We start from the raw sequence: 23,394 nt of genomic DNA, 5'->3' as shown, positions 1-23,394 counted from the left end.
AAAGACCAAAGTCAAACAATCCTGCCGCCATAACAAATGTTTCTGTAGCGGCTCCACTCGCTTGCTGCCTCAAGGATAATTGTGTAATTTGCACAAGATTACAGACAGTTGTGTGATGACAGATCCGAGGCGAGCAAAGGAAAAAAGGATTAGAGCTCAAAATCAAACGCAATCCCAAAAAAAGAAAACAGTTCAGTCCATTTACATCAGCTTGCGGAAGACGTGGAGGCAACAAGTGCCTCACATCAGTGTGGAGGAAAATCAGAGGAATCTTGTGTTGCTCAAACTGAAACTCATGTCTGCCAAGTGAATATATTAAAACTGTTTCATCTTTCATTTCATATCCGCAGTCATAAAGGTTTATTGTGAACATTTGTTTTTCTTTTTGAGCAAATGTCCCCTTGCCTTAACTCCGAGGATTTTATCACCAATCGCCATCACAGATTGAAGGTTGGGCGAGATGTGTGTATTTCCATAAAGCCTTTGAGAGCCTTATTGAAGTGGCATAATTCAAAACTCGCTTGAGGTCATTTTTTAAATGGATGTTTCACTTTCAAACTATATAATAGGATAATTTTTGTTACTACTCGGGCTCATGTGAGCACCACACCTACAGTTTTCAAATTTCCTGCTCTAATTAGATATTAGCAATTTTAAAAATCAAGTGCCCGCCACATCCACATCCACTGTACCATTCAACTTCAAACTTCACGTTTGACTGACTTTAAAAAATGCCTGTCCATCGGTTAATAGACAAAGTCCTTCTAATGCAAGAGATCTCACAATTTTATCTTGGTTCTTTCATTGCAATTGTCCATGCAGTTGGCTTACGCCAACCTAGATGCTGAAATGCACTTGTCATATCGTCACCATTGTGTCAGGTGCTCTATATATGATGACCATGACGTTGGGAATAGGAATTCACAATTATTGATTAATCACAATTTATTTAAAAATATATAATTTTGAGACAGCAAATGTATTTTATTATTCTTAAAGGTTCAGATCAACCAAGTGACACTGAGCAGCATGTGGTGGCCAAGATGGTTATTTGATAAGACGAGGGCTTTTCTTTTATGATTTAAATCACTATTCAGGCTAATTTGTGGTACTGGTGACCGATGTATAGGGTTCTATTGGAATATCAAGGACTGACTTTATGTCTCAGCCCATCCATTTATAGTCAGGCAGACTGAAGATTTGTCTCATCTCATCATCATGTATAACTAAACTCCAATTTTGAAACCACTGCCAAACTTTTCTTTCATTTTACCATCAAACTCTCTCCTTCAGCGTTGCACTCTCTCCCTGCCTCTCAATGTACAACATTTGGCTTGGCTCAGACTCCTGCGTGACGGTGGTCGGCCGCCCCTGTGTCATTGAAGTTGGAAAGCGGCAAACAAACATCCATCCACAGAACAGATCATTTAATTAAGAGCAAAAGGTTACGCTGGCATCGTTTGTCGTGGCCGGGTGAAAGAAGGGACCACAGAGGTTGCGGCCAATCTGATCGCTAAACAGAGCCGTGACGAATCGCTCTGACAACGTCGCTAGTGGCAAAACCCTGGGCGAGAGAGCGCCTTAGAGTGGACGTCAACCTGCCAGGCAGAGCGAGACAAATCGCCTTACCGTCCCTTTGCCCGGCCAGAAAACTTCAAGAAGACGTATGATGCGAAGTCGCTGGTCAGAAATTGAGGGATTTAACCACAGAGTCGAGCGGAGGTATGGAAAAACAGATGAACACAGCAAAAGCAGTAAGATGCACAATGAAATTTGATGTTTGTTGTTTTTGCTCTCATTTTTTTTTTTGAAAGCTTTTGGTCAGCCTCTCGCCGTCTAACTCCACAGTGATCGAGTTCTTTGCTGCAAACGTCAAAAATGGCACAAAGGGGAATTTTTTTTTTTTTGTTGCAGAATTTCAAAGTAAACTTTTGATTGAAAACAGAAGACAATGAAGGCTTGTCTTTTTTTTGAAATCCAACAAGGATACAGCTCCAAATTGCCTTTTTCATTCAATTTGTTTAATCACGATTTTGTCCTTGAGGTATCGTGTCAGCAGGTGCACGTTTGAATTTGTGGAAAGACAGATTCTTCTCTTTTTTTCCCACAATTTTTGCACCTGGGAATATTAAATTTAGTCTGAGTTTCTGGTCCAGCTCCCACTGTTAATGACTCAGACTCTGAGGCTGGACTGTTGCTGTTAAAGTCACAACTCACAAAGTGAGCAGATCTTTTTTTTTTTTTTAAATAAAAAAAGTTTACTTTTAATTCATTGTGAAGCCTATGTTATCAAGAGTTGTAGTTGTGAGACACTGACTTTTTCTTACTTCAGAATTATTTTCTTACTGTATGTTTATAGCTGAAATCTTATCTGATTTCTTGCCTACTTGGTTCTTTATCTTTTCTCTTTGTGCCTGTAATCACAGTTTGTCAGTGGAACAATCCCACGAGAGATCTAAAAATCTAAAAGTTAAATCAATTGCATGACATTATTTGCTTACCACCCCCAGGTAAGGCAACTTCACTATATGACTAAACTGTAGCCACGCCCACCCTTTTTCTTTTTCTTTTTTAATTTTTCACCAAAATTTGGCCAAATCGGTTAAAATGGACATAGACCACTGAAAAAATTGGAACCATTTTGTAAAAACTACGAATTAAGTGCTCCTTTCCAGGAACAACAAAGAAGCTATTGAGGAACAAAGTGAATGCTACTCAGAACAGCCTTGATTTGAGTAACTGGTCAAAAAAACAAACATTTAACATCCAGCCAAACTGCTTTAATCACAGCGAGCACAATAAATCTTAGCAGCGACTGTAAAGTTGAGAGCTTGACAAACTCATAAGTCACCACCTGACGTGAAAACTAAGCCATTTATATAAAAATCCTGTGACAGTGTCCACCTGAAATTACCCCCCCCACACACACACGGCCGTCATATTTTTCCTAGAACCTCGCATCGTTGACTTCTGCATCCTGACACCGCAATGATTCCTGCTTGCATCCGATATGCTGCATCATTTCCTTCGAATCAAACATTTTATCTATTAGATGGATGTGTTTCATTTAAACACAGGTGAACTTTAAAAGTCCTCCACAGCCACACTCATCTGTAAAATGTATTTAAGAGCGCAGTTTTGAATGGCTGAGCCAAACGTGAATGCCGTGGAAGCGAAAGGTCAATGAATATTCAATACTCCCATCAACTGTAGACTCCGAATGACAAAGGATTCTGCTGAAAAATGGGCTTCGCAGGAGACTGTAATAACTTTACATGAGGGTCTGTCCAGTGCTTCTCCAATTTCGTGATCTCAAATAATGATCCTGCCCCTATTTTTTTGTTGTTGAATTTCTTTATTTGCATGCATAAGAGTCCTCGATCAAATAACTAATTGCTTGTGGAGCTGAAACTCAAGCAAATGGAAGGATCAGTGACGTGCAATGCCACTGGTTCTCAGTGACTTGCAATGCCATTGGTTTTTATTATGATCCCATACTGAGTCAAACTAAAAGGTGCTGATACCAACACTTTTTCAATCAATTAATCAGCCTAATTTCTTAAGATTAAAGCTTAGCTTCACAGTCACACTCTATTCACTGTGTGTGTGTGTGTGTGTGTGTGTGTGTGTGTGTGTGTGTGTGTGTGTGTGTGTGTGTGTGTGTGTGTGTGTGTGTGTGTGTGTGTGTGTGTGTGTTGATTTGCATAGCTACAGTGCGCCTCCTCACATTTATTATTAGCATTTGGGTCATTAGACATAAGAAATAAGAAACAAAAACAGCTTTTAGTTCACACTTAGTGCAAAGTGCTATTTATTTAGCACCATCTATTCGATACTATTTAGTTGTTGTATGTTAAGCTTTTGCCAATAGCACCGAATGATACACACTGCACCTCGAAAAATGAAGTTTATTTTTCAAACATCAGCACTTTTTCATGCTATCTGCCGAAATAAAAGACACCAGGTGCCCTAAGTGGTCTTACTATGTCTGGAAGAAAAAAAGAAAAAAAAATGAAGGAGAGTTCACTCTACTCAACTCTATATAGCATTACTGTAAAACCCTGGAGAAAAAATCTGTAGCCATTTTACTGTCTTTATCCCTGCGTGAAGGCTCTGCCGCTGCCGCGGGGAGTCGAGCGGTTATTAAGTTACTTGAATAAAAACGGCCCTAAATTGCAGAGAGCTCGGCAACTCAACGGAAGGTCACATTTGCATACAATTTCCCTCTATTGACTTGTAACCCAAGCTGGCTCGGAAGACCGAGGAGTGGATGTCGGCGGCGAGGAAGCCCTCGGCCGTGTAAAAACTCCCAGGAAGGTGTTTGTCACCAGCCCCGTAGTCCAGACAACAATATTTTCCTCCTTGTCAGAGTGCAACGGGCACGCACACCAGTGTTGGCACCAAAAAAACAAAATCCGGGGAAAAAAGTGCCAGCGGTGCAGAAATTTAAAGCTAAATGAGCCCTCACTATGTGGATTATAGTTTAGGAGTTTAGGAAGCTGAACTCTTCCTCAACTTGTCTGTCGCTCTCTGCTTTTTTCTTCTCACATTTTATTGTTCACAATCCTTTGAACAGTCTAAAATGGAGTCTGACTGTTATTTTTCCTCACTGCCATCGCATGAAAAGTATTTTCGCTCGCAGGCAAAATTCCTTGTTTTATTTAATCGCGCACTGACCCACAGCACTTATCATTGGCTTATGCCGTGATATAATTATGATTTCTTTTTTTCCCCCCCTGCAGGAACTCGAACAGAGATTCCCGGTGGTGTTAAAGAGTGAGTGATTAATTTGATTGGCCTAGCCCTCGGGCGGTACAGCGGCAGACTTGGCTGCAGTTTGTTCATCGTGAGAAGCAGATGGAAGCTGCCTCTAAAGGATTCTGTGAAGGTAAAACACTTCTTTCTAAGAATCGCTTTGACAGTCGACCTGCTTTCCTTTTCACAGCGGTTACGGGAAGTGGTATTTCCTTAATTCTCTGAAACATATCGCTGCACATACAGGGAACCAACTGTCCTCCTTCAGTACCAACTCAAAAAGTGCCCCGGTGTAGCCATGATAGAAGAGACAATACGAGTGGGTAAGATGTCAGCAATGACGCTTGACGGTCCCATAATGTACCTGTTTAGGCTCCACACCCCAGTGGAGCGGCCTTACAGGATGTACGACCCGACAGCCACTGTAGCTCTCTGGAGAACAGAATATTTAGCCCTCTGTTTACAGCCTCCTGCAATATCACTCAGTTCCAACTTCCTGCTTAAACCAACTCTTTGTTGGACCTTCCAGATTTTTCACTAAAACAGTTTTTTATTTTGATGTATCACAGTATCTTCATCATAGCAAAATATAGTCCTCAAAAAGTTCTGCTAGTTTTACAACACGTTCTACTGTTTTGGAAAACATAAATGGGTTTTGTATTTACAGACAATATTATACCTTAAGTACATAATACATTTCATCACATGGTCACACAGATTTCTCTATTTTGTGTGTGTGTGTGTGTTTGGGGGGGCGGGGGGCATTGAATTATCATCAGTATATACTGATGTAGTGTGTGCGACTAGAATGTGTTGTTTTCTTTTGTCTTTTATGGATTATTTTGTTCCGTTTTTGAGGAAGAACTTCATAGTTATTCAAGTTCAGTCTGTAAATCCAAACCACAGAGCAGCATGGCCCAGATCTAAATGTAGCATCACAATCCCCACGGGGCTTCTTTCCACAGTACTAAAAAATGCATGTCCAACATCTTACTCCCCTGAAAATGATGATGGATGGATGGATGGATGGATGGACATATGTGGGTGCAGCACACACTGAGCAAACACACGTGTGCCCTTAAAATATTTATAATTCACAGTAATAAATATACATAATGTATTCAATATAATATACCACTGATTTATAATTCAAATTCAGCAGCTCTACATGCAATTTTAAACCAGACCTAAGTGGATGTGCCGAGTCTTAACAAACAAATGACGTGACAAAAGACAATGTGTTTAAAAGTGGAGCAGGAAAAATGTGGTGCTTTGCGAGAAGCCGCTTATTATTCGCTTACCAGGTTCCAGTCTGGCTATCGCGGACGCGCGCAATATTTTTCTCTGCCTTAATCCACCTAGCCGTCAGTTTACTTAACCCGCGCGAACCGGCGGATTAGGAATGCACGCGGCTGCTTCCGTGTAATCCGAGAGCCCGTATTGTTAGCCCAGCGAGAGGGTGAGACACCTGCATCTATGCGTATCCCATTAATCTTGTTACGAGTGCCGTCCCCTTCCTATCTGTTAAATATGCATTAAAAAGAATGGAGTCATTGAGTATACTTGGCATATAAAAGATACGGGCTCGTCATTAAAAATCCATGTAAGCCCTTTAAAGCTGAAGAGAGGTGATTTCACGCGTGGCTGCACCATTCCGTAGGTGCTACCCCGCAACACACAAAACACATACACACACACACACACACACACACACCGGAGCGACACACGCAGCATCGGGCGGCCACGTCCTTGGTTCTGCCTCCCCCGTGCGAGGCTCAGCGGGATGGATGCCGTGTCTGAACTAATGGAGCAGGAAGAACACAGCCTTAGCTGTGAATAGGGGGAGGTGGAGGAGAGCTCAGGGTGCTCTTGAAGCGCCTCTTCTTTTGTGCGACGTGTACGCCGGGGGGGGGTTTGTGGGTGGGGTTACAGCCCTCGTTGTTGTCTCTCTCCCTTTTATTTATTTTTTTTCTTCTCGTTGTTGTTGTCGTCGTTGAGTTTTATTTGAAAAAGGGAGCAATATTGAGCGGGGCGGGCGCTGCCAGATGTGACCGAAATTGGTCCCCTCGGATTATTTAGGGACGCAGCGTAAAAAAACGTTCCTCGCTTATGTTTTTGTTTACGCAAGACCTTCGGGCTCATACATCAAGTTGTTGTTGGGAATAAGAGAGAGGGAGGGAGAGAGAGAGAAAGAGCCACACTGGTGCGCTAATGACACAAATGTGCCAAAAAGTCCCCTGAAGAACATCTGCGGGTTTCATAACCGTAAGAAAAAAAGAAACAAAAAAAGATTTGTTTTTTTTTTTCTTCCTCTGATTAATGCGGTATTCTTAGACTCGTGGCTCTCCTTAGCAGACCACCAGACGAGATGTTCAATCAACTATGCATGACTTGACCTTAATGGATTTTTCACTGGGAGGCTTGGGTTGGTTATTAGGGAACCAACTCATGTGGAACAACCTTGTCCCCTTGGGAGGGGAATTACACCAGTTGAGAGGAAACCCACATTATGGCACGTGGAGAACAGAGGAAAGCACCATTTTTCCTCTTGCCTCGCGCCTCCCTCACCACCCACCCTCAACCCTCACTTTAACAACGTGCCAACCGCGTGATCTCGAAAGCAAATTTCCCATCTGCTGCCTGATTATGGATTCTCCGCCCTCTCCTGTTACATTTGTGGTAAGAGCTGCCAGCCTTTTGACTGTTGGCGCCGTTCATTTGTCTTCGCCCCGTTTAACGTCGCCGCTCGGGCTCCCTCGTCCCGCTCCAGGCGAGGGATAAAAACCGGCTCCTTGTTCAGCGCGATTATACAAATGCGCTCATCATTAGCTGAGATTGTGGAGAAAAACAAAAAACAAAAACAATCACACTCGACTCAATTAGACCTCCTGCAAACTTACGGCTCCGGCGGATGGGGGAAATGCTTCCAGCCGGCTGTCTGGCTCGAACGATGGGTGTTGTTTAAAGACGCCCACCAGAAGCCTTGAACGCCGCGCTCTGTTTACCCCAATTTTCCGAGCCGCACACATCGGTAAGTAAACAAACAAACAAAATGGTCCGGCGTCGAATTAATTTTCCCCTCCAGCTGTGTACTCTAATTGGGTTAATAAGCAGAAAGGTTATCAACACACCGCGAGGCGTTTATTCAAACACCTCTCTCAATCTGTGCTCGTCGCATTCAGCCATCGAGTGCCAGCGCCGCATTCAAGCAGATGAGTCAACGTACATTTCTTATTTAGTGGACGACTAGAATATTTATTGAAGGATGAGTCAAGGTGAGATTAATGAGATCAAAGGCAATGCAACGAATAATGAAAATAATAAAGACCAATTCTGATTCATTGAGTTTTGACTGTTGACTGAAACTAGGAATGATGTGCTTGTCATTAACATACAACGTATTTAAGCAAATGTAGTAGGCTTCTGCGCAAAAAGCTACTTTGATAAAGAACCAGTGTGTAATATTTGGCTTGATTAATGATTTTTATATTGGTAAATGCATCATATATTAATAATTTGACGGTGTGTTTCGTAATTAGGGTCAGCACTCATGTCTTCAAATAAACCAACAAAGAAGAAGGTGGATGAGGTATGCAGGTTTGTGTGTGCAGGCCAATGTAGTTCACTGTCAAGCTTGGGAGAAGAATCGTGAGATTGCGCTGCAATCTAAAATGTAACCACTTGATTTTGCCGTTTCTTCTCAATATCTCCAAATATGACACACACAGCTTTTAACCTCTGGATCACTGAAACAATGACCAAGGAGACTAAATTGGCTTAAAACAGCAGTTTTGGGTCTGGTTGTCCACTTCATGAGCTTCAGTATTCAGCTGAATCGCACAATCCTGAGACCTTGTGCACAACATTTGGGGTTAGAGCTGTTTTACGGTCTACGTCCTGGACAACCACTCTTGTTCATACCATTGACTCTACAGTATATAAAGATGGACAGAGTCATCTTGACATCACCCACTGGTTTGTAATCACGGTCATCTTAAATTTCTGGTTCATTTTGAAACCGCCCTGCAACCCTGAGTGCAGGAGGAAGTGGGTATAGAAAATGGATTGATGGATGGATTTTGAAACTTGATGATTCCATTGGACGTGTGGGCGGCACCATAGGTGAGCAATTTTTGGACTGTGAGTGCAGTTTGTGTCCCCAACGCCTGTCCACCTGCTGGTAAACTAACTGCACCTGGCCAGTAAGCTGTAGACATGCCCATTCCGTCATGGCCATTAGGTATTTAGGGCCGGTCACTTTTAGTTTTCTTGCAGTCGCTTTTGGAAGCCCTGTGTTGTCCTTGACTTAAAATTGACCCTACACTGGTAGAGCTGTAGGCATCGGATGTTTTTATTGTGTTGACATCAAACTAACACAGCAACAGACCATACACGAAAGGCACTCAACGTGTAAAAAGTGCGGTTGCATTACATGATACGGATCGGGCACACTGCGTCCCTCGCCACTGTAATTATGCACCACAATGGCTGCGATGCCGTCACTGCGTCCCCATTATTACAAGTGACAGCCAAACTCATATCTTCATTACTTGTGTTGCGTGCGGGCAATTTCCCAAGGCCTCCCCAGATGGTTGCACGTTGTATGCGAAGTGAAAAAAAATAAATATCAGTTTGGATGAAATTGGTACCTTCCGGGCTGAGGGCTGAGTATCCGTCTGAGAGCTTTGAAACAAAAAGGGTCCGGGTCACGGGCTTGAACGCCCGTCTGACAAAAGTGACAAAGAAAAATGCCTTTTTCCGGCAAATGTTTTGTCAAGACGGGCGAAGAAACGTCCAGGCGTGGCTTTTACAACATCACTTTAACATCATCCACACTTTCAAGAGGGCACCCGGGGTCGCCCTAAAGAGAAGCTATTAGCGGCTTTCAGCGAGAGATGTGCCCGCCTGTTACGCGGCACTTTCTACAACGGATGGCTTCTTGGCTAAATGCAGCGCTTTGCCACGAAACACAAACATGCCAAGCAGGGTTAAATTGCTACGTGTTGAGATGACAACCCTACACTTGTTTGCAATTCATTAACACGCCGGACATCAAGGGTATTCACTGCATTTGTTCAGCCGCCAGCTATTATTAAATGGGGCTGGCTGTCCCTGAAAAGACTTAGATGTTTTGTGTAGCGGCATGGCAACTTGATTTTGACTGTTTTTTGGATTAAATGTCATTTTCCACAAGTGATGAAGAGGGTTTAGAGAGCCAGTATCAGAGAATACAGGGCTCTAGCAGAGCAGCTTTTGGAATGGAACTGTGTTTGATTTAATGAAAAAACCAAGCTGATCTTATCACCGAGCTGTAAATTTCAAATTCTTTAGAGACTCCTCCACTCATCCATGATGTCACCAAGCCTTATTGTTTGCTTTATTTATTTTATATTGGAGGGCCCAAAATAAAACACTCTCAAAGTTCCCAGATTCTGCACTGGTGTGAGACACAACCAGTTAAGTGTGCAGTATTTAAAGGGATAGTTAAACCAATATTGAAATTTCTCATATTGGCGTTTTATTGTTTTTAAGTAATCAGTGAAATTTCAATTGTGGGTGAACGCACGGCGTACAGAGGAACGCCTCTAGCCGTATCCAAGCCTTTGCCTTTTTTTTTTGTCGCAATGGAACTCTGGCGGTACAACTTTCCACCCAAACAAAGCTGATTGCTACTGAAATATTCAGTTGGACTGAAAACCGTTCAAACTGGCTCTTCTCAAGATGGATCAGCCACAATTCAATCCGAAAACCTCGGTAATCCTGCTGCAGGGGGGGGCGCAACCTTTTGCTAACCTTGGTTGATGAATAAATAACGAATAACGATCTCGCGCATTTTCTCACTTATGATATGCAACTTAGCGCTTGGTCTCATTTTTAACTCTCTTGTCCCTTTCACGATGAAAAACTGTGCAGGGACACAGCGCTGAGCTGCGTTGATAGGACGGCTACGGACGATGGGGGGGGCACCCTTGTCTGTGATTTATTAGCTCTTCTTCGCAGAAAGTGTACCCACATTTCAGAGGTGCCGAGTGGTCGCCGCCCGCGATCGATTCCCCCTACAGTAAAATGGATGGCTTTGTTTAGCGGTGAAAAAGTGAGCAATTTTAGCCGCGGCGGAGAGCTGTTTAAAAGTCTCAAATCTATATTTCATTAAAATGATGACACATTGCACCCCGAGCCCTATTCTAACTCTTGTTCTATTGATCGCCCAACAGTTTTGGCCCTTGTAGGGAATAATAAATCGTCCGGCCGACTCCAGCCCCATTTTTTAAAAGTCACCTTTCATTATCCAGCTAATGAAACACGGGAATTACTCAGTGACACGAGGGAGTTTAAATCTTCGGGACGTGTTACGGGGGGGCAATTTCGCTCTCATGATTGTCATGCACGGCGGACGGGCGGACGGGCGGCCGAGACGACGGCGCTCACCGGAGCTCTTCCGCAACGTAATGCGTGCTCGCTTTACAGACGGGGAGCAGCGGGAGAATCCATCTCACTTAGCGCGCTCATAGTCCTCTAATTTCTGCCGCGCCGCAGCCGGGAGCGCGGCGATCAATGGCATTTTCATTATTATCTGGACTCGGGCGCATCTCCGCTCGTGCACTCCCACGGCGGCAAGAATCCTTGCTTGAAAAGCTCACAGTCTGCTGCAATTCATTGTGAGGATGGCCTATCGCACACATGTGGAATGTGGCTCCCTGATTGTGTTTTTTTTTTTTTTTCTCTCTCATTTTGAGCGTTTTTTCGCACAATTAAACCCGTAGAGCGAAAGTGAGGGGTTTCCGTAATGAGAACCTGTTGTGTTTATGATGAATGCCGGGCCAGGCTTTCTGCCTCGGCAGGGTAAACATGTTTGACATTTGCCGTTGACCTTATCCCCTCCATTAGACCGCTTGTTTTTCTGACAAAGATGGATAAGCGCTCTTTTTCTCGGTCCGTCGTATAGAATGATGTTGGTTAAAAAGGTGTCCTTGTTGGGTCGGCGGCCTTTTCATATTTACATGTTTCGCTGGGGCTGACACGGCAGCGGAGGCGAGCCAGTGACGGACGTGAGCAACGGCGGCGAGGAGGCTGCAGCGTTTTTGGTTTTATTTTTTTTAGAGGATTAAAACATTTCGATTCTCGTGATTAACAATAGAAGAGAAAACGCTCGACTATAACACCTCTGTTTAGGATTTGCCCAAGCGTCGGGTTATATTGAATAAGCCGCTAAGAGCAAATCTGGCTGAGCGGGGTAAAATGGAGAAGCGGTTTTGCTACAGTCCAGCACGCAGAGCAAAGAGACATCACAGTTTGCCGAACCTCGCCTTTGATTGACAGGTGACCTGCGGGAGGTGCAGTGCAGCCAAGCAGCAGCGAGATGCTAATCAGGATTAGCACACGCGATCTGCCGCGTGCGGTGACAGGCTGATGAAAGATGCAAATGAAATTTGACCCCGACTTGAGTTACCTGACAACTCTGCTATGACGCAGAACAAAGTGTGAGATGCAGTGATGGGCCGTTTTTTATTATGATGATGTCTAGCTTATCTTTGTGGACTTTATGAACTCCAGTACAGTGTGTTTGCTTTTATGTGCATTTATATTTGGATCAAGACAACAAAGGTTTTTATCTTGAATATGATAACAGTAGCTGCTGTCGAGTCATATCGATAAAGTTTAGTTGGATGGATGTAAAACAAAAATCACACAGACACACTGACATGGCAAATTTAGTGTCTGGCAGGTTTATCTAGCATGTTAGAGGGTGATCTTGCTTCCTCTGCTTTATTTTTGTCAATTTTTAATCTGTGGCCAAAATAAATTCTGAGACCAAATTGATTTTTAACCTGCCGAATTCCTGCTGCACCAATGATTCTTACACCTCTTAAAACGCCCGACAACTAAAATATTCTAGAGTTCCCTCAGATATCTTATATACACTACAGTCAGACATGTATGGGCAATATTACTTCAAGCATGGTGCAAAGTGCAAATTATATATATACACAAAAACACCCATTGTGGCATTTAAAATGTTGAGATTTCAACCTGATATAAAGTTAAATGTTGATATATTTATATGTCTCCCCCCAACCCCCGCAGTAATTTACGTCTGCCGGTCATTACTGATTACATACTTTTTGCAGTCGTTGGCGGTTCAGAGAAATTCCAACGCGGCTCCTGGTTTATCTGTCTTGTGTGAAATCAGTGTTCTTCCAGCGCTGATCAAAGTGGAGCCATACTGCAGCTAATCCTTTTAGCAGCGGGCAGGCGGACTCAGGTCTTTAAAGGTCAGTTTGCAGCAGTTGCTTCCTGCTTTTATCACCCCTAAAAGTGCAGTTATAAATATGGATTTTTTTTTTTAACCTAGTATTAAATCTGTTAAAAAAAAAAAAAAAACTCTGGATGGGTTTCAGGCTCGGATTAAAAGTGACTCACCCAGCGAGGTTCGCCCAGAAATACAGATGCAGACGCGACGAGCCACTCTCCCTCGCTTTCCGCTTATGTTTACATTGCAGTGACCATGTGCCATTTTTTTTATTTATTTCTTTATTATTATTTAATTCGCTGCACGTCTTGATCCGGAAATGATGATGATTATTATTTTTTTTTTCTTTGCCAGTTCACAGACTCGTCCTGTGAGAACGCATTACAAAGCCCCGCGCCTCCCTCCTGAACCCCGGCTTTGATTACAGAGCAAGAGCAGGTGTGAATTAAGCGAGTGCAACAGGATCACTTCCTGTGAATAAATGCATTTTGATCACGGGCAAACGCTGGCCTCCTTTGGCTCTCGTTATGCAAATGAGGAATTGTGTTTTAGGGACGCGGGGGGGGAGGGGGCGGGATTTGTTTGCAGGAGGGTTTTGAGCCGGCTGGCAGTCATATGCTGCTGATTAACGGACTAATGGACAGGCAGCAGAGTGGGGTGAAGTAATTTCATACCAATCACTATTCATTACTTAATGAGAGAAGATGACTCGGGGGCGCTCCGCCGCTCGATCTGCGGCTAAAGGCGAGGCTGATGAATCGCAATATGAGAGCGGGGGGGGGGGCAAGAAAAAAAAAATCACATCATTATTTACCTCTTTAAATTCACCGTGGCTAAGAGACATAATTAAGAGGCGCACCGGAGAGCCATGGAGGCCTTTCTTTTTTCGTTCTTTTTTTTTTTTTTTTTTTTTTTAAGCAGAACGACAATCGTTTATTATTATTGTTTAATAGGGTTTTTGTTTGTTTATAGCGGAGCAGCCGCTCTGCTCATCTGCCCAACTGCATCGTAATCAAATCAAAATCCGCGGCGCATTTCGCTCGGGTGCCGCCGCTGCTCTGTCTCTCCCTCTCTGCCCCCCCCCCCCCCTCTCTCTAATGCCACCCAATGACTTTTGCGAGTGAATGAGCCATTTTTATTATTTAACATTATTATTTTATGATTTGGCCTAATTAAATCTCCACTGATTTTTGTTTCGGAGTTAATGGGCAGGTTAAGGCTGAAGTTTGTGCGGTGGAAAGTGAAGTGGCCGTAATCCCTGGGCGATCGTAGTCCTTGAGCGGGGCTAAAAAATATCGTTTTTTTGTCTTTGCTTAATGGATTGATAAATGGAGTGGAGCTGACCTTTCGGTCGCGAGGTAGTTCATAAATATAATGAGAACATTGTCGTCAAGCGGCGGTCAGCCCTGCGCTGATTCATGGAGACTGTCTGGCTCCTGTCGGTGCTGGTCCTCTCTCTGCGACGCCAGGCCTCCAGTTTTTGGCCACATTTTTCAAAGAAAAAAAAAAAAAAAAAAGGTCCAAAGTTTCAAAGGTCCAAAGTTTGCCAGCTTCACTTTGCCAATTTCTTATAACCAAAGTATTTGTGTCTGCCACTGAAACTCCCAGGAAGTGAGAGAGGTCCATGTTTCACTTGCTCAGAAAACGCGTGCTCAGAAAACATGTGGAGGCTTTTTTTTTTTTTTTTTTTCTTGGTTTGTTGCAGTGAATGAAATTGCCCCTGGCTATATCTGGGATATCAGTTTTTTACTTATACATACAGTACGTTAAAAAAATAATCCAAACCTTTCATCATCATCCTCCTCCGTAAGAAGCGAACTCGATCTGAGGAGGTTGACGAACTTGTCAATTAGCAGCTCGCGGTTTTGAGGAAGCGTGCTGAATGTTTGATGAAAACTTTCGCAGATGATGAGAACCTGCTTCTCATGTTCCTGGAATCCCAAACCCAAAACTTTGTGCAGCTCCTCGAAGTTATTATTTTTTTCCCCCTTCTTTTTAATTAAAGGTCTTCTGGCAACTTTTTTTTTTTTTCGGTGGCTCTTGCTTGCAATTCAAGGTGCCCCCCCCTCCACCTCCACCCACCCACCCCTCCTCCCGCCGTGACCTCATTTCTGTTTTTGCTGTCATGATATTTAAAGCATTTCTCTTTTGTCTTCCCTGCTGATCTTTTCAAAAAGCATATATGTCGCTGGAGCCGAAATGCCCAAAGTGCATCTGCTCCGTTAATGTGATCCCTCTTGTAAACATCCAATTAAATATGCTCCTGCGCTCCCTTTGCGGTGTTGTCTCCTCGCCGAACAGGTGCCGTTTGAATACTTAGACTGGTAAAAAAAAAAAAAAAAAAATTATACGGTAAAACTGGAGGATTTCTTCCCTCCCCTGAGTCGACGAGGACGCAGGCTCTGGGAAACCAGCCGCGTTTCAGGCCCTTTCCGCAGATGTGCCGCGTCCCGCAGTGGGAGGGATGCTGCACGCAGGAATCGGCGTCACGTCGCAGCCTTTGAATTGGAACGCTTCAACCGCTTCAGACTCCTGGCGCTTCTTCCAGATTGCGCCGCTCAGTTATGGATTTCTCGACGTAACGATGACTGATGTTAGACGGCTTTTTCAAAGAATGTATGGGGTCGGCTTTTTTTTGCTTATTCTTGTCATGACTCATTTATTTGTTGTCATAGGTTGTAAAATAAACAAGTGTAGTGTTTTTTTTCCAAATGGGAAAAGGAAATGACTTCCCTTATCCAACCAGCTCAAAAGTTCGTCATTGTGAAATTGTTTCTCTGGTTTAATTTAGTTGCGTTCTAATTACTCTGTATTTATCTAGGTAATGCTATTCGAAACGGCTGAGACTCATAACTGGTAGTATAAACATGTTTTTTTTTTTTATTGAGTCAGACGGAAAAACAAGTTACACAAAAAGTTGGACTCGTCGGTGAGATTTTTTGGAAAATGCAACAATGTTCTGTATTAAGAACATTTAAGTTGAAGCATGCAACGGTCATTTACCCATCACCCACAATTTATTGAAACAAAATCTAATGACTGGGGCGGGAAAACCACAACAAAAAATGCCATTGTCTCATTGTTGTGATCAGAGCTTGTCATGTGACCCTTTTTGTCAGCCGTCGTGTCAGGATGTCAGAATGTAGATGAAGAGAAATGCTTTAATACAAACTCATTGAGGCAGAAAATTCAGTGGTGGATTCATAACAGAACAGACACTTGTTTTTGTGATTTTTGTTGTTAATCAACACCAGCATGTTGTGCAATTAGAACTGAAACACCAAATGCACATACATTCAAAAGTTTAGATTTAGATTTATGGTCAAATTAACAATAGTAAATACGTTCACCTATGAAGACCAGAAAGTTCATTTTAGGTGCATTCTAAAATTTCCCACTATCCCAAACTTTTTGGGTGCAGTCTTGAACCAGCAACTTACGATGGCTCCACTTCTATCGCTAAAACATGCATATGCAATCCAACAAATCTCTAGAAAATCCTTGAAATCAATCAAAATAATTTATTACCTTTGAGATGGTGCGAACTACCTCAAATATTCCTGCTCTGTATCAACTCGGCTGCAACAGGTTCTCGTCGGCGTCCCGTAACTCCTTTTTCACATCCCCTGCACTGGCGGATCATCAAAAATGCATCACCATTGATCTCCTCCCGGTTGCAAATGTTGCATAACGTCGAATCTCCTGAACAAACCGTCCTCATTTATTCCTCTTATTGCTTCTTTGTCCTACTTGGTCGCCATTAACATATGATGCTGGCGGTTAGGAGCCCCGACATCAAAGCTCGCCGGTGCCGCTCACAGCTCCAGTGAGACGAGGCCGCCTTTCAATTAAGAGCGACTCCTGACTGTGTCACTGATTTCGCTCTAACCCTCTCATCACTGGCCCCTCATTAAGTCACTTCACATGGCTCTCGCCGCTGAGTTTCCTCATCACGGGCTTTTATGTCTGCGGACTGTGTGGATACCTGAGGTCAACAGCTCCGTGTGTGCTCATCCATGATGAAACAGAAGCTTGCGATGGGCCACCGCCTGTAACCCATGGAAGAGTTTCTAATGTGTGTCTCCACCTCTGCATACTGTAGCCACACCCACAACTTCAAGGCTCAAGCAAAATGGACATTAAGGGCATCATATTTTTTTTTTATTCTTTTATTCTTTACTGCATAATTAGCATAAGAGAGTTTGCTTTGGCCTAGACTATCAGTTTGTCTAAGAGGAAGAGTTATTGTGCTTTTGTGTGGCGCATCGGCAAGTCTAACTAAGCTATTCGTTTTTAAGAGTTTTGCAACCACTTTTGGCGGCCCCTGCTGGCCAAATAATAGAATGCAGGTTTTTGGCACTTCCTCCTTCGCCTCCTTTTTTGATACCAGAATCTCTGCCCGTCTTTATATAAAATCACTGTATTTTGACACATTGCAATGATCTTCAATCCACTTCCTCTACTCCAGCCCAAACTCACAACTTCCCTCATTCGAACATTGCACGGCCATCAATTTGTCAGGAAAGGGAACAGACAGCTGCAAGCTGCAGAGTGAATGCAGGCAGTAAGTGGAATTAGCACTGACAAATCAGTCAGTCAGTGGAGTAAAGGTTATTTTCTGATTCATTTCACCTGATCAAAAGAACAAAGGGAATCGTTGTGAGGCGGGGGCCTCGGTTAAATCAGCCATTTAACAAGAGATCATTCTTCTCCCTGTTGCTCTGTACCATTTGGCTTCTGAGGCCAAGCTCACACAAAGGTGAAGGCATAAAGAGTGCTTAAAATGTGGCTACATCATCGATAATCTAAGTCTTGTAAGGTTTTGGTAGAAATGTTTTTAAGAATACATTGAATAACTTAAATTTTGCTTTGAAAAAAAATGTGGACTTGAAAATGAGACGTGGATGGACCTCCGTTTCACTCTGGGTGCACAGCACGAGACAAAGACATGGCTGAAGATGACATTCAGCAGTAATCCCTGCTGCAACCTCTCACCCTGAGAATCTGCCACGGCTCAGCAGATTAAAATTAGCTCTGAATTACATTACAGTTCTCTATATTTCATTATTATTAATAGCCGTTCCCCCACAGTCTGGAGAGATAAAAAGTAAACCTCTGTAAATGAGAGGGATGAGAAGCCAACCTGAAATTTTTGAATTTAATCAAATTGCCAATTACCTGCAACGGAGGCGTTGGCCACATGTCTGGAATTGAAGGAGCCCAGGTGCTCCTTTTAGAGTCTTCCGAGGCCGACCTTGATCGACTCATCTGCCAATTAACTTTGAGTAAGACGATGCTGATGCACTGTTGTTTGCCCGGCCAAATATTTACGGATTATAATGGCTGGCAGCAGGTGGAATCCCGGGCACGATATCGTACCTCCTCCTCATCATCATCATCATCATCATCCTTCTCTTCCTCTCCCACCCTCCCCCGCACTCCCCCATGAGGACCACAGTTGACAAAAGCAGCGGTTCGAGGTCACCGAGGGAAACGCATTATTTTTTGAGTGTCTCCCCCCGGAATCACAGATGGAGGCTTAAGAGAGTGTGGCGCATGCTTAAGTCTTTCTGGAGACTTGATACCCAAGCTCGGCCGTCTTGCCATTTGAAAGGTTAATGGATGGTTTAATATTTGAAAGAAGCAGATGCACGAGCAACAAAGATGGAGGGAGAAACTATATTTTTGTGCATCGTAGGGTCGATTGGTGATCCGTCACATCAACGTTGCTTCGAAGTCAGTCGGTCATTTGGTTGGTTCACTGGCACATAGCCAGTAGTACTTATTGTAGTTGGTCGCTTGAGTCGCTCAGTCTGTCAGCAACCACATTTAACATATACTTATTGTAACCAGCATGAAAAATAGGGTCACGAACTCTGTTTTTGTTATTTAAAAAGTATTCGTATTGTCCAGTAGATGGCAGTGTTCCAGGTTTCTAGTCATTAATCTCCCGTGATCTAGCCAGGTATCGCGTGAAGTCAGCACCTGCAGCAGACGCCATTTCCTCTGACACATGAGGCAGACAGCAGAGCAGACCAAACGAAAGACAGAAACAAAAGGAAAGAACGCAGAGATAAACAGCAGACTACCGAAGGAGAAGTCCGTAAGCAGTTACGGTCGTCATAGACGAGTTCGGGTTTCGTCCGATACCGGGATTGGTGAAGGGAGAAACCCGTATGAGAGCGAGGTAGCCTGAGACTCCGGTGAGTTGGTATCATTAGCTTGCCGCTCCACAGTTACTTAATAAAAAAAATTGCATTTAACGCGTTATTAACTCGTTTTATGTTGGTCTCAGTTGTTGAAACTGTAGCACTCTGTGATTACAATGTTTTCTATAATGTGTGTACTTTTTTACTGCAGTTTATGGTATGGGAAAAGATCGCTACTAGTAACTGTGATATGTAAATTGTTAGGCCGAAATGCTAAATTTCCTTTGCTTATGTTTAATCCGTGCTACTTGCTATGCTAACCCCGAGCTACAGCTATGCTTGGTGGGTTGCAATGAGCAACGCAGTCTGTTTAATTATAATTTTTTTTGCCATTTAAATTGTTTGATTTGTATTATCAGCCACTGTAAGGAGTAACAACATCATTTGAAAGATGGTATATTTCATTTTTATTCAGAGCTTTTTGCACTTCTGTTTATAAGAATTTATCTTCATTTCATATTATATTAAATATAATATGAAAGTGGGTTAATATGGTTAAAAGTTAGCTAGAAGTTAAAAAAGATACACAATGTTATGTGTCTTTTAGAAATGATATTGTAAAGTCATTTTATAAACAATTTGACAGCATTAGATAAAGCGTCTCATACCTATACACTTCTGTGTAGGTTGTTTTTTTTTGTTTATGGATCCCTTTGAAGCCTGTCCCTGTCCAAGCGCTAAGGGAGAGAGAGAGCTGACAGAGTTGGGGAGCCCAGCTCAGCGACCCTGAGAGAGCGAGTGATCAGGAGACGCAGTGTGGCCAGCTGCAGACCCTACCGTCACATGACTTCAGAGATCATCTGAATTTCATTCTGGAAACAGATAAGATACAAACTTCTACACTATCGAGTAGCATTTCCAGCAACTGAGTGTGAACATAGACGACAATGACTGACTAGACTTTGACATACTGATTACACACATACACACACACACACACACACACATTGGACTCTCTTTTTTTTATTTAGTTTTATTTTATTTTTTGAGTTGAAATTGAGCAGGAGAGCTCCGTTTTTCCAGATTTTTTTCTCTTCCCTTTTCCTCCTTTCTCTTTCTCTTATTTTTTTGGCGCCTTATTTTGATTATTAGCATAAATAAAAAATAAATTGTTATGTTAATTGATGTTTTGCAGACATTAAAGTGTCATCTGTTCAACTGCCAACACTTGCTCCTTATTGAAGCTTCATTTGTGCAACTCCTATCGAACCTAGAGCAAATGTTAGCTCTCCTCAGCTTATACAGCTAGGCTTAAAGGTGCTACATTATACATGCTCAAATACATCTGCAGATATGTCTATATATGGTAAATGGTAAATGGACTGCATTTATATAGCGCTTTATAAAGGCCTTTTATTCACCCAATCATGCACACATTCATACACTAATGGTTGGCTGCTGCCATACAAGGCGCTGCCCCATTGGGAGCAATTTAGGGTTAAGTGTTTTTGCTCAACCTTTCGGTCATTGGACAACCCGCTCTACCTCCTGAGCCACAGTCGCCCCTAGATATATCGAGGTTCCAAGAAGAATAAATCCAAGATGACTTCACACTGCAATTAACATTATCTTCAATTACAAAACACAAAGGACATGTGATATCACGGTATTTCTATCGTCATTCACACATCATACTGTGAGCTATGCTGAGAGGAAGGAGTCCACTCTGATCAGGGACCATGGTTTTTGCTGGAGGTATTTATCTGATATTTGTCTGTCAAATGTGTGTTGAAGTCTGCACAAAATACTTGTGAATAAGGAGCCTGTTTGCGTAGAAGAGGGGGTAATTTCGCTTGAAATCCATGCAATGGGCCCGGTGCAGCCGTAATGACGCCTGCTCGCCGTTGCGTTTTGCTCTGCTTTTTCTTTTTTGCGTGTGTTCTCGTCATTCTGCTGAGATGACGGACTCACCAACATGACATCCGCCTCAGCCTTCTTCACGTGCGAAACGTGAATAGACACTTTTCTTTCGAAAGGGGCTCGAGCTTTGATCTGCTTGCTCTTCTCCCATGGATGATCTGCCTGATGGTCACCTCTAATGTGGCATTTGAATATCCACATCAGCATTCCAACCCAAATCTCTCTTTTCTCACCCTGACTTCGCCCAGCGTATCGTCGCCGTCATCCCCGCGGGTAACAGGGATGACGGGGACCAGGGAGCCCTCACCGCCGCAGCTCCGCGCGCGCGACTCAAAGAGAGAGTTCACCTCTGCGGCTTCCACTGTGCCGGAGCACAAAACAGGCGAGAAACACAAGTAAACAAGGATACATCTCGGGGGCAAAGTGCTGCGCAAGAAAAAGCAAGTGATTCTGCCTCGCGGGGCTCGTGTGATGTTCCGGGGAGGATCACAGCGGCCCCTGACTTCTGAAGACGGCGTCGCCGAGTCCCGAGAGTCCTAGTCCTGCTCCACATCAGTTTGCAGTGTGTGTGTGTGTGTGTGTGTGTGTGTGTGTGTGTGTGTGTGTGTGTGTGTGTGTGTGTGTGTGTGTGTGAGAGAAGGGAATAAGGCTCTGATGTTGGATTTGGATGCATTTCAGAAAAGCTCGCCATATGCACTCGTCACTGAGTGGATAATCCAGAGATATGCGGGATCAAGGTTAATCTGTGGTTAAAAAAATGAAATAGATTCAGATCATATCGAGACCCCCCTCGCTCAGCACGTTTCGCCTTTTCCGATTTGCTAATGCAGCACATTTTGTCCAAGGGTGAAAGTCATGATGACTTCCCTTTCGGAAGCGCAGCCGTAAAAAGCCTGCGTGTATATTTCCCCTGCCTCCCCGTGCAGAATATCCCCTTTTTACCATTCCTTCGGAGTCCTTCTTTTGCATGATAAAGTGGACCTTTGTAAGGATCAACTATCATTACATGGGATTACCGTTTCTTTGCATGCGGGGATCTCTCAGGATTACCGGCAGATTACTTCATATTTTTTTTTCAAACCCCTTGCACCAGATCTGCCTTTATCTTTTCCATTCTGCAGTTTTTGGGAAGGCGCTGAGTCTTCGCTGACCCCAAGCTTTGTCAAAGACTTCATTCCCGCAAAGTATGTGCATGCGCATATTTTTCCCCCGCTATTACAGACATTGAAGGATCATCATTTTTCTTTCTTTTTTTTTTTTTGCAAAAAAAAAAAGCAACATACTCTTGGTGTTCGCAAATCCCCTCAAGACTGGCCTGCTGCTGCATGTTCCTTATGTCCATATGTCTCGTACAACACACAATTAACATTTTCAGTGAGATACATTGGATGAGAGGTCACCTTCCAAGGACATTATAATTACATGATATGTGTATATGGTTAATTACAGGCCTAGAGTTTATGCACTGAACTCATCTCTGCATCATGGGGACACGCTTATCACTTCAAATATTGATGATAATTCATGCAAGTGACTTGTATTGGATGTTTTTTGCAAAGCGACAACCATGGTTTGGCATAGCAATGGGGAAAAAGACCTATGCTATTGGAATCCTCCTTTATCTTGTTTTTATCTTCAGATTGCCACCACTTTTAGAGCTAAGCTAGGCTGAAAGCTATGGTCGGTGACAAGGGAAAAAGTCCATCCTTCACTTCATTTGCTTGCCCCACTTGCACACAGTCATGGAAATGTACTTTTTGTGATGTTGACACCTCTGCCAGGTTAGTTGCAACTGGCCAGAATGGGCGGCTAAATTATTGAGCCAGATGTCTGGGAAAGTGTCTTCCGTCTAAAACACGTTTGAGATGGAGGATAAAACTGACCTTTTTTGTTTTTTGTTAGAAGGCTATACAGAGGGTTTATCGTCAGTTTTTTTTTTTTTTTTTTTTTTTTTTTTGTGTCCCACTGGAATCTGGGATGAAGAATAAGGATCAAAAAGCCAATTTAGCTATTTCTGTAATTGGACAGTTGACGCGCTGGTAGAATATGACTGGCAAATGTTGATTAAATATGAAATGGTAATTGTATCATAATTATTGCTGCCCTACATAGACTCATCCCTTCCCCCCCTCTGTGGCTGAGCACCAGAAATATTTCCCCCTTTCCTCCCTTATGGGTGGCCCTTCATGGCAAACTAGGCTAATTATGTTCTCAGCGGGAATCAGAATGGGTCAAATTAGAGAAACTGATTCCAGGCTTCCCCCCCAGTTTTCACTCTTGGAAATCTATAAAATGTGTACATTTCCCCACAAAATATTC

General features: G+C 43.1%; 2 long non-coding RNA genes across 2 annotated transcripts in view; one reads left to right on the top strand and one right to left on the bottom strand.

Annotated features, from left to right (window-relative positions):
• LOC142877181 (uncharacterized) overlaps window positions 1–23,394 on the top strand; it is a 69,615-nt gene that overhangs the window by 31,631 nt on the left and 14,590 nt on the right. Inside the window, exon 3 of the long non-coding RNA XR_012923799.1 lies at window positions 4,743–4,888. This is a non-coding gene — a long non-coding RNA (uncharacterized LOC142877181). The remainder of the gene's footprint in view (window positions 1–4,742; window positions 4,889–23,394) is intronic.
• Window positions 20,253–20,493, bottom strand: LOC142877260 (uncharacterized). The gene is made up of 2 exons (XR_012923810.1): window positions 20,459–20,493; window positions 20,253–20,425 (listed from the first exon to the last, which is right to left on the bottom strand). It is a non-coding gene; the product is annotated as an uncharacterized LOC142877260 (long non-coding RNA).

Source organism: Nelusetta ayraudi, unplaced genomic scaffold (assembly GCF_046127955.1).
Source record: "Nelusetta ayraudi isolate G7.1 ecotype Tasmania unplaced genomic scaffold, CSIRO-AGI_Nayr_v1 ptg000135l, whole genome shotgun sequence".
Classification (NCBI taxonomy): Eukaryota; Metazoa; Chordata; class Actinopteri; order Tetraodontiformes; family Monacanthidae; genus Nelusetta; species Nelusetta ayraudi.
The sequence above is the reverse complement of the archived record's forward strand: the minus strand, read 5'-3'. Positions and strand labels throughout refer to the sequence as shown.